The following is an 11,436-nucleotide window of genomic DNA, read 5'->3' as shown; positions in this document are numbered from 1 at the left end:
TTCTTAAAAACAATTTATAAAATTGTTTTGAGAATTTAAAAACAAATAACAAAAACAAACAGCCCTTAATTTCCTACTGTTGGCACCAGCTGCCTCCACCTATTTTTACCTTTCAAATTGTGCTTATTACTGTGATGCTGGACCAATATATGTGAAACTATTTTTTTTCCCTCTGTATTTTTTATTTTCCTAACAGTTTTGTTTCTATTTTGTTCTTCTTTGTTTCTTTGTTACTGTTCGGGTTGCTTTTGCTTGCTTTCTGAAGTTTTTTTATATTTCTTTTATTAATAAAAAGGTTTTTTTAAGTTTTACATAAATAATTTCTTATAATATTTCTAATTTTTTTAAATATATTTGATTCATTAAATTTAACTTTCCTCCTATTAAAATAATTTAAAATTATATTTTGTAAATTTATTTTTTTTAATCATTTTTCATTAATGAAAGTAACATCCATTTTAGTCATTTTACAAACTAATTTACTTATTCAATTATAATAGATTTTTTTAATGAAAATAAAATGACAACACTAAAATAAAATACGGCCATCATCATCATCATTTATAAAATGACAACACTAAAACGATGCGTTGTGTTCGATTGTGAAATCATGCTCATGGCTTCACGGGCGAAAGGCGAACCATTACATTTATACATCCGCGTTATGCAATTTGGCGCATGTAAATTTTGCAGAGTTCATCCAGTCAACCCGCAAATCCGCAACCCCGACCCGCCAAAACGACCCCTCTGAACCCGAAGCTACTGTCATCTTCTTCACAACTTCACTCCATTATCGAATTATACTGCGATTTGAGAGCAATTTCTCCGCAAACTTATCTTCTTTCTTCTATTGTGAACGAAACTTGTGAAGTGCATTATATGAGCTCAATCAGTTGAAGCCATAATTTGATTCCTGGATCCAACACTGTCACTTCATTACAGGCCTACAAGGTTTGCATTCGTCGCCAGTTGTTTTCATTCAGGAATTTGATTCCTCGATCTCTGTTTTCAGTCTTGACGGATGGCAGATTTATGATTCTTCCATTGTGCATTTCCTTGCACAAATTACGAGCAATATAACAGATCAAAAGCAATCATGGGGTTACATTATGTGTTGTCTTTTTTACAGCTTGTAGTTTGAAAATGGCGTGGTTTAGTGGCAAAAATACGTGGGGGAACTTTCCTGATTTGGCGGGTGCGGTGAATAAGCTTCAGGAGAGTGTAAAGAATATTGAGAAGAATTTCGATAATGCTCTTGGTTTCGAAGAGAAGTCTGAATCCAGCAATGAAGGTAAACATATTGTTCAAGTTCTCATCACTCTTGATTATTTTTCATACGGAATTGTCTATTATTTGAATTTGTGATATTGTGATTGAGATTATGGCTAAGCTTGTTACAAGTACAAGCTGGGTGGTATTTGATACAGCTAGGGTATTTTAAATGGTGTCCATAACGGTCTCGTAGTAACAAAGCTATGCGTTATGTCTTCCAGCCGCAGGTTCATGGCCTTTAGTGGCAGACAGGAAAACGCTATTTAATCCTGTTATGTCATTTATGGGGAATAAAAATGAGGAGGATACTGAAGAAACGCCTGGAGAACATAAATCTTCTGAACAGGAATCTGGAACTGAGAAATCATTGGAACAAACTGAATCTCCAGAACATCTACCTGTAGCTGATGGAATAGAAAGCCGTGAAACTGAGGCAGTCCAGATTGAAACTGGTCAGGCCATCCAAACTGAAACTGAAGAAAGTACTGCTAGGGAAGAAAGTAAAGTGCATGAGGTAGAGGAACGCGGTGACCATGAAGAGTCAACAGATGGAGCTGTCACATTGAATTCAGAGCAAGGAAAGTCAGAACTTCCCTTACCAGTAGTGCCTGTTGAGCTTTCTGAATCCGTTGTTCAGAATGTTGAGAGTTCAGTTTCTATTAATGAACCCCAAGAGAGTGAGAATGCTGAGGTGAAAACTCCTACAAGTCCAGAGACACACACGCCTGTTACTTTTCAGGAGGATCAAGCTGCAGGTGATACTTTTGAGCCTGGTGAGTCAGATGGCCTTATTGAAGTGAGGGAGAATTTTCGAGAGAAAATCAAGGAGCGAGGAGTGAAGAAGAGAGATTTGAGGCAAATGAGGGCATGGAAGGAGTTTCTCTTGTTCAGCCTGAGGCATCCAGTGACACCAAGAAAGGAGGTGACACCATGCCTTCTGTGTTATCTTCTGTGGCATCTGAGGAAATAAATAGTGTTGGTCAACCCAGTTCTATTCCATCATCATCTGAGGTGGCACCTGCTTTAGTTTTACATGAAAATGAATCAGCTGCTAATCAAAATGAAGGTGAATACTTATCCAATCATGCTGAATCTGACATGAAAGAGCAGCGTTCGAGTTCTGTAACAGTAGACTCAGATTCTGTGCTTGAACTAGAGAGTGTGAAGAAGGAGATGAAAATGATGGAAACTGCCCTACAAGGTGCCGCAAGACAAGCTCAGGTATTTTTTGTGATGCATGTAATTATGGTAATAGCAAAAAAATGGACTTGGTGAAGCCTATTTTATTTTATGTTCCAAGTGCCACGACTGCATGACAATGTAGGACTCAGGTCTTGTAATTGTTTAAGCAGGACAATCACAATCACTTGGTCTCTAGGTAGCACTTGTCATGGAAGAGTCTTATTTAGATGTCCTTTTCTCCTTAGTTGAGGACATGGCATGCCAAACTGTTTTTACATGAAAAATTAATTAGAATGATATGTCGTGTTTAGACAGTCAAGTTAATGCCCCTTCGCTATTGATGTCTTCTAGTTCTATTTCTGGACTGATTGATAAATGCACTACGATAAATTATTTGCTTCTGGAATCATTCTGTAGTCTGTGCATTTTATTTTTCTCTGGTGCATATTGAGGTTGAATTAATGATATTCAACGTGTTTTAATTTAAACTTATGCTTTTCATAGTTGTTGAATTAATTAAGCTTCCATTGGAGTCCCTCTAAATATTGTTGCCTGCCTTATTCTTCACTTATAACCTGCTAAAATCTGACTTCCACTTGTCAAAGATGAAGGAGTTAGCCTATCACTAGAATGGAGCTTTTACAATCCTTTTTCTTGTCTTTAGTTTATATATGAGCGTGCACACTTGGTGTAATGGGGCTATCCGTTCTTTCATTTTTGTGATATTCTTTCATTTTTGCAAAATTGAAAATTTTGTTAATTCTCTCTGCAGGCTAAAGCTGATGAGATTGCAAAATTGATGAATGAAAATGAACAGTTAAAATCAGTGATTGAGGAATTGAAGGTATAATGTGTCTTTGTAGTGCAATGCAATCGGTGTCAAGTTTCAATTTACTTGTTTGCTTTCTTTCTTTTTCATTATAATTCTCAATTTGCCATGTCATTTTATGTAATCCATGCATTTCCCGTTTTCTATTAAACTATTTTTTTTTTCCACAGCTGTGATGTGACATCAGATGCTTATGGTGTGCCATTCGACTTTTTTTTCCCTGAGACAATTTGGCAAAATGGAAACAATAAAGTGATTAGATGGCTAATTGCGCTGGATTTTTAGGTTTTAAAGTAAGATAATGTATTGATATGTCACATATTGATAGTTCGGAATTTTAGCTCCTTTTGGGTTTATTTTCCCGATTCTCTTGGTCAGTTCTACTGTTCAAATGTCGTGTACATTAATCACAGACAATTTATTCTGCACTCTAAAAATTTATCATACAACTACAATTTTTGTTGAGTTTGTTCTTTGCTCGCTGCATTTTTCTCTTTTGGCCAATTTCAATATTCCTCTGTGGCTTTCTGAGAAAATCCTTGTGTTTCTCTATGTATGGCACACTTTTTTTCCTATTATACTGTATGTTTCTTGCTCATCCTGCTTCTTACTTCCTTCAAGATATTCATATTTGTTGTCTAATAATGGTGGAACAGAGAAACTCCAATGAGGCTGAAATTGAAACTCTTAGAGAAGAATACCATCAAAGGGTTGCAACCCTTGAGAGAAAGGTATAACTCCGCGGGATTCTTTTCTTTGTGCTTATCTGGCAAAGTTGAAAAGGGGATGTATATAGGCTTCAGGAATTACATTCTAACCATGATCTTCTGCTAACTTCTTTACAATAGAAATTCACAACATATGCAGCTGCTTGCAGGTGAATTTTTCACATTGTGCTCTAGAAAAAAATGTTTCTCTGAATTTTCCTTTTAAAATTATATTTTGTTGGCAACTCTATAGGGGTCAATTTTTGAAAATCTTTCACTATTAGCCTTGCTTGTCAAATTTTTTTGGGTGTACTTTATAGTACAACATAGGTGTCTCGGACGAATTCTTGCAAGATCAGCACAAATGTCAAGCGTCTGGTTTTGATGGAAAACAAGTGAAGGCACTTGAGTTTCAGTAAAAGCATGGGAAATTCATGTTAACATTTTGTCAAATTTTTTTGAAGGATAATATTTATTGAAGTAGATAACAGGGCTAAGCATGTGTTTTAGGTTGTGATATAACCTATTTCAGGCTTTCAGCGACAACTGTTCTGGTTTTTATTCATTTCATGTGATTAATTGCAGGTATATGCCCTCACTAAGGAAAGGGATACTCTTCGTCGAGAGCAAAGTAAAAAAAGCGATGCAGCTGCTCTCTTAAAGGAAAAGGATGAAATAATTAATCAAGTTATGGCTGAAGGTAGATAAGTCTCAGGCTAGTACTAAATAATTGAGAAAATAATATCTACATGGTCTATTTTTGAAAAATGATGGGGAAAAAAACTGTACCATGATATCATCTAGACTTTAATGCATACAGATCTGATTTTGTCATTGAAATGCTTAGAAGGTTTGTGCGTCTGGAAGGAATATTCAGTATATGAACATTGTTTAGAGTGAAAAAATCTATAGCATTAAAGTGGTGATTAGGGTACTTGTGTTTACAGCATTAAAGTGGTGATTAGGGCACTTGTGTTTGAAACTTAGTCGGATTGGGTAATTGACAATGCTGTAGGGCAACAATTAGTATCCGTTGAAGATAGATCTAGGACATTTATTATGTTGCAAATATCTGTATGAAGCTTTTATAGAGACAATATTCCAATGACTTTAATTAATGGCAAGAATTATAACAGTTACCTTGCTTGGGATTGGAAAATATCTGCTCCAAGGTGTTCTGACCACTTTGTCATTGAGGCTTTGATATTACGTCATTGTTGGGGACCATTTCATCCTAAATGCTTAAGCTAATAGGACAAATGAATGAGTTTATTAGCATTGATATATTTAAAACTTCTGATGGAATTGCGGGGAGTTAATTGTCCTACAAGGCACAAGCATGCTTTTGGTGGAAACTTTTGTGCATGATCATCGCCAAATTTTATGTTAGCATTTTATTTTTGGTTTACATTCCATCCTTTAAACATTATCTTGAGGTAGGCTTGGGAAGGCTTACATTGCATCATAAGAAGATTGTGTGCTAACTGTTACGTCATCCGTCATGTCTGTAAAATGTATACCGTCCTCCAAAGGACATTTCTTTTTGGAACTTTTAAGTTAAAACTTTATCCATCAAGGCAATGAACATTTTATTTAGTGGAGTATAAAGAGACTCTGCTTTTCATTTTTCTCATATCTCAGGGGAAGAGCTTTCTAAGAAGCAGGCTGCTCAGGAATCTACAATCAGGAAACTAAGGGCTCAGGTATACAGACCGCTTATTGCAACTTTCCTTAAACTTCATTCTTTTTCAATGACTACATATCATAATAAATCCTTCACCTACTTTATTGATGAAAGCTAGATCAGAGAGCTTGAGGAGGAGAAGAAAGGTTTGACTACTAAACTTCAGGTAAAGTTTCAACCAAAAGCCTTGTTGAAATTATTATTAGCTGGTGAATATTCTGAACAAATAAAATACTGTTATTTCCCCCACAAGGGAAAATGAGAAATCGGAAATTCCATCCAGTATCGATGGCACAACACTTCTTCAACTTTTGACTTTGCTGTTTGAGTTTGATTCACTTGTTACAGCTTTTTCATCACTTTGTATCTTTATATCGTGAATGAAAATAAGTAAATTTCTCCCATCATTAATGGTTGCATTTGTTCTCTTAATGTGATGCCTCCTTCATTGACAACACCATATTCCTCTATCTGGAGTTAGCAGTTTTTCATAACCCACATATTCATTAGTAAACTTAATTTTTGCTGTTGTGCTTAATTAATGGCATGTATCTAAGGTGGAGGAGAATAAAGTAGAAAGTATCAAGAGGGACAAGACGGCTACAGAGAGTTTGTTGCAAGAAACAATAGAGAAACACCAAGCAGAACTTGCAGCTCAGAAAGATTATTACACCAGTGCTTTGGCTGCTGCTAAGGAGGCTGAAGCTTTAGCGGAAGCACGTGTCAACAATGAAGCAAGAATTGAGTCGGAGACACGTCTAAGAGAGGCTGAGGAACGTGAATCTTTGCTGGTCCAGGCGCTTGAAGAATTGAGGCAAACATTAAGTCGAAAAGAACAGCAGGTTGCTGTGATATTTTCTATCATTCTTTATGCTACATTGACTTTGCGATGATCTTGACTCTAATGTTTCATTTTCCATATTCAGGCAGTGTTTAAAGAAGACATGCTGCGAAGGGACATTGAGGATCTTCAAAAGCGTTATCAGGTGTGCTCCCTTATTTTCTGCATATCCTTTGATTGGTCATCATTTTAAACTTGTGATATGATTTTTAAGCTGGAAAACAAATTATGCTTCTTCTGTAGTCTATGTAATTTGGTTAATGCTATACCTAGGCAAGTGAAAGACGATGTGAGGAACTGGTTGCTCAAGTGCCAGAATCAACGAGGCCACTTTTACGGCAAATTGAAGCCATACAGGTGAACATTCTTTTCTTGGATTTAATTGGTATCATTATTTACAGAAGTTCTATTCCAGTCGGTTATTGAGTTCAGCTACAAGATGTTGATATCGAATAGCATCTTGATAACAGGAAACAAACGCCAGAAAAGCAGAAGCTTGGGCTACTGTTGAGAGAACCCTTAATTCTCGAGTTCAGGTCCCTAGAATATTTCCTGACTTTAGCTTCTGAAACTTTTCCTTCTTGATAATATTATGTACATAGATATCATTATCTCATTGATTTTGCAGGAAGCAGAGGCTAAAGCTGCTGCTGCAGAGGAAAGAGAACGATCTATGAATGAACGCTTATCTCAAACCTTGTCTCGAATTAATGTCCTTGAGGCTCAGGTTCTGTTATTTCTTGAGTAAACTCGTGTCCATGATTTTTTTTTTTAATTATTTTAAATGCATAATATTTACACCAGTGATGAATTACAGATTTCATGCCTTCGGGCAGAACAAGTTCAGGTAAGTAGGTCCCTCGAGAAGGAGAGACAAAGAGCAGCTGAAAACAGGCAGGAATACCTCGCAGCAAAGGAGGAAGCTGATCGTCAAGAAGGTCGTGTAAGACACCTTGAGGAAGAAATTAGGGAACAGCGGCAGAAGCACAAGCAAGAGTTACAGGAGTCATTGATGCATCGGGAACTTCTACAAAAGGTGAAGCTTATCTCATGGATTTGTAGTTGTTGTCATTTGTGTTACATGAAACTCAACTTTGCCATTAATTTTTTTTTCCTTACATCCTTCTAATTGCTTGGGTGATGGAATTATTCCATAACAAATGGTTGATTTCTGATCACCTGGTCACTCAATCTTAGTAATCAGGATTGCAACCCTACTAGAATGTGTTCACAGTTTAAGGATTCAAGAGCTGGATCAAATTGTGCATATTGCACAAGTTTATTGAATTAAATTCTTCATCTTCACCAGGAGATAGAAAGAGAAAAGGCTGCTCGAGCAGATTTGGAGAGCAGTGCCCTTGTTAATTCTACTCCATCATCTGATCAAACTTCTACTATGAAGAAAAATTATGCCGTTGAAAATGGTATGATATTCTGATTCATTTCACATTACATGTACGTTATTTTTACTATAAAATACTTAATCATGCAGGCAACCTGTCTCGGAAAGTCTCTAATGCTAGCTCTTTTGGGAGCATGGAAGAAAGCTACTTTCTGCAAGCATCCCTGGACTCATCTGATAGTTTCTCTGAGAGAAGAAACCCTGGAGATCATAATTTGAGTCCTTACTATATGAAGAGCATGACAACTAATTCTTTTGAAGCTGCATTGCGTCAGAAGGAGGGTGAACTTGCATCATATATGTCACGTTTGGTATGATTTGCTGTCCTACTTCCTTAGATTAATATATATTTGATTTGATTCAAAAGAGACTATAAGCCCCCAATAAATGTCAGTCTAGTTGGTAAAAATTTGGTTATAACTAACGGAAGGACTGTATTGGTGGGTAATCTGTTGATGTACTTCTATATACTTCATGAGCTGTCGGACTTGCCTTGGTCTTAATGGCTCTTAGAGCTCAACTTATGTAAACTTTTGTAAACCAAAGATTAAAAAAAAAAAAAAAAGGCTATAAGCCATATAGTTTATGCCACGCATGGGGCTTTAGTCTAGAAAATGTCCACATCGTGGTCGAGGATGTTGAAATACATGTAACTTGTACTTAAACCTGTCATTATATATAATATGTACAGTAACCTAGAGATAAGAATGGGCTAAACTAGCTAACCATTACCTGTCATTATATATGATTTGTACAATTTATTTCACGAGACAAGATGACAATCTCGATGAATCTTAATTTTAACTAATAATTTCAGGCATCAATGGAATCTATACGTGATTCTCTTGCTGAGGAGTTGGTCAAGATGACAGAACAGGTGGGTTTCAGTCTTGAGTTAGTTTTAATTTTACTGATACTCTGATGCAATTGCTTGCCAGCATGACTTGCTTACACTCACTGCAGTGTGAAAAGCTGCGAGGAGAAGCTGCCACATTGCCTGGTTTACGAGCAGAGCTGGAAGCACTGCGGAAGAGGCACTCTGCTGCTTTGGAGTTAATGGGTGAACGTGACGAGGAGGTACTTTCTAAGGCACACTTTGTTGTTTAGATTTTACCGGGTTGCCTTTTCCGTACAACATGAGTAAAACCCTGTTGCAAATCTGTTGCAATACATAGCAGCCCAAACCAGCATGGCACGACCATATTACTCTCTTCTTTCTCCAAGAAAACCAAACAGAATAATAGCCTGAAAGAAATCCCCTATAATCTTCGTGTAGGAAGGAACCCCTTACGCGAGCCCCTATTCCTTAAAGCGCAGCTCCGTCCCTGTGTGCTTCCCTTTTAGATGGTACTGATATTCAGCTTTAAGTATGGTTGGATAGCTCAGGGCATAATACATAAGATCACTGTAGCCATAATGATATATTTTTCCATAACAGTGCGCATATTTAAATTTATATCAATGCACGCAATGCAATCATTCCTGTTCCTATATGTGACAAGGGGCAAATTATACTAGAAAATGATGCTTGAGTCGGGGTACTCCCTGTACGGCTTTCATTTAATGACATAAAAGCATAAAAAAATGGTGCTGTATATCTCAAAGTAGTTGAATGTGCCTAGCTGGAGGAACTTCGTGCGGATATCGTGGACTTGAAGGAAATGTACAGGGAACAAGTTAACTTGCTTGTGAACAAGGTATTTTGTTTTGTTTAATAGCATTTTTCTCTTTGATATCCCTGTTACCTGTCTCACACTTATTTTCTGTATTTTTTTTCCCTTCTTCCTTATTTGACCTTGTTGGAATTTAACGTCCATACATTTGATTACAGATCCAAACGATGAACTCGTCAGCGGATGTAGCTTAATTTGGATAAACAGGGGGGGGGGGGGAGGAAGTTATTTGGAATTTTCGTGTCTTGAGTTTTGTTTGGTGTCAATAAGATTAGTTTTGGTATTTGAGTTTAATGCCTTAGGTCACGGGGTGGAAGCGTCGGGTGGGAGATGTATTTTTTTTGTTGTTCTTGTCATGTTAGCAGATATACGTAACCACCCCTACTAAATGTACCATGGATGAATGCTGTATAGTCAAATCTCTTTATAAGTCATTCAAAGCTGTCATAGTTAATCACTTTTGAATTGAGGGTTTTTATTTTATTTTTTCATACTCATCAATATGCATTGTAAGATGCATAAGGAGTTGTTCAATTCATTATTCTTACATGCAATTGAAAGGCATCTACATAGTTTGATTAATATTTTGATTAATTTTGTTCGTCAAATCCTTTTAATAGTTTACCATTACTTTTGAGCGAATGTAGACGATTGAGGAGTCAATTTATTAAAAAGAGAAAATTTAGGTCAAATTTCTTATGTCTATTTTGTCAAGTCTTTTAATCACACATGAATATGTGTTCTTTTTATTTTATCTAGATTTATAAATATTAAACTTTATGTGTTAGTATTTAAGAATGTTTTATCAATACTCATTTCGTTTCTTATGATAAGAGATGATTAATCAAATCATATTAATTAAAAAGTTGGTTAAAATTAGTGAAAAAAATAAATATGCAAAAAAATGCAAATTATTTTTTAAAATACTTTTATTTATGAAAAATGTGGGTGGGAGAGAGAATGAGTGTAAAAAGATACATCAGAGAATGTGTAGAAAAAAATGATAAGAAAGACGTAATTAATTAGTTGAAAGTAAATATAGAAAAAAACATATTAAATGTCTAAATGCCTGTAAATTATTTTTTATAAAAAAGAAAAAAGAAGTGTCTCTTATAATGTCACCATATTATTAACAATTTTAAGTTAAATAACTAAATGTATACTTCAGTTTTACGTGAGAGGAGTTTTGTCTTGATTTACATAAAAAAAATACTTTTTAAAATTATTTTCGAAGGATGCTAAACTCGACCCAAGTGTCGTAGCAATTGCTTTTCTTCATGCCATCAGTGTTTAATTTTTATTTATTATATGGCCACCATCATGAACCAGCACGCTGGTCGAGAAAAACATGAGGACACACCATTAAACATTTAAGCCCATCCTTGAAGCAGAGAACGACTGCTGTGCAGAAAAGAGAATATACTACTCTTCTACTCTTTAATATAAAATTTTATTTGATTTTTATTTTAATCCTAAATACTCCTCCGATTCTAATTATAAAACCCAATTGACTTATTTGAGGAGATTAAGGAAGTAAGTTAAGTTGGTTATTTATAATAAATAAGTGTTGTCATTCCTAAAATATCCTTGCTAATTAAGTATATTGGCTAAAACTATCATTATTAGAAGGATTATCTTAAAAAAAATACATAAATATAAGAGAGAAAATGGATTGGGTCTTATAATTAGGACCAAATAAAAATTCAAATTGGGTCTTATAATAAGGACCGGAGGAGTATAAGATTATAATCAACTTTGTCTCTCATATTTATACATTTCTTTCTAAAGTAGTTGTTCTAACAATAATAGTTTTAGATAATACATTTGATTAGTAAGGATATTTTAG

General features: G+C 35.4%; 1 pseudogene; it reads left to right on the top strand.

The window, feature by feature from the left end:
• Positions 1–971: 971 nt before the first annotated feature.
• LOC114716476 (golgin candidate 5-like) lies at positions 972–10,144 on the top strand (annotated as a pseudogene).
• Positions 10,145–11,436: the final 1,292 nt, after the last annotated feature.

The sequence above is a fragment of the Neltuma alba genome, unplaced genomic scaffold (genome assembly GCF_004799145.2).
Source record: "Neltuma alba isolate B1F8T4 unplaced genomic scaffold, ASM479914v2 tig00011668_pilon, whole genome shotgun sequence".
In the NCBI taxonomy this organism is placed as follows: domain Eukaryota; kingdom Viridiplantae; phylum Streptophyta; class Magnoliopsida; order Fabales; family Fabaceae; genus Neltuma; species Neltuma alba.
Note: the sequence above shows the minus strand (reverse complement) of the source record. Positions and strands in the feature narration are given on the sequence as shown.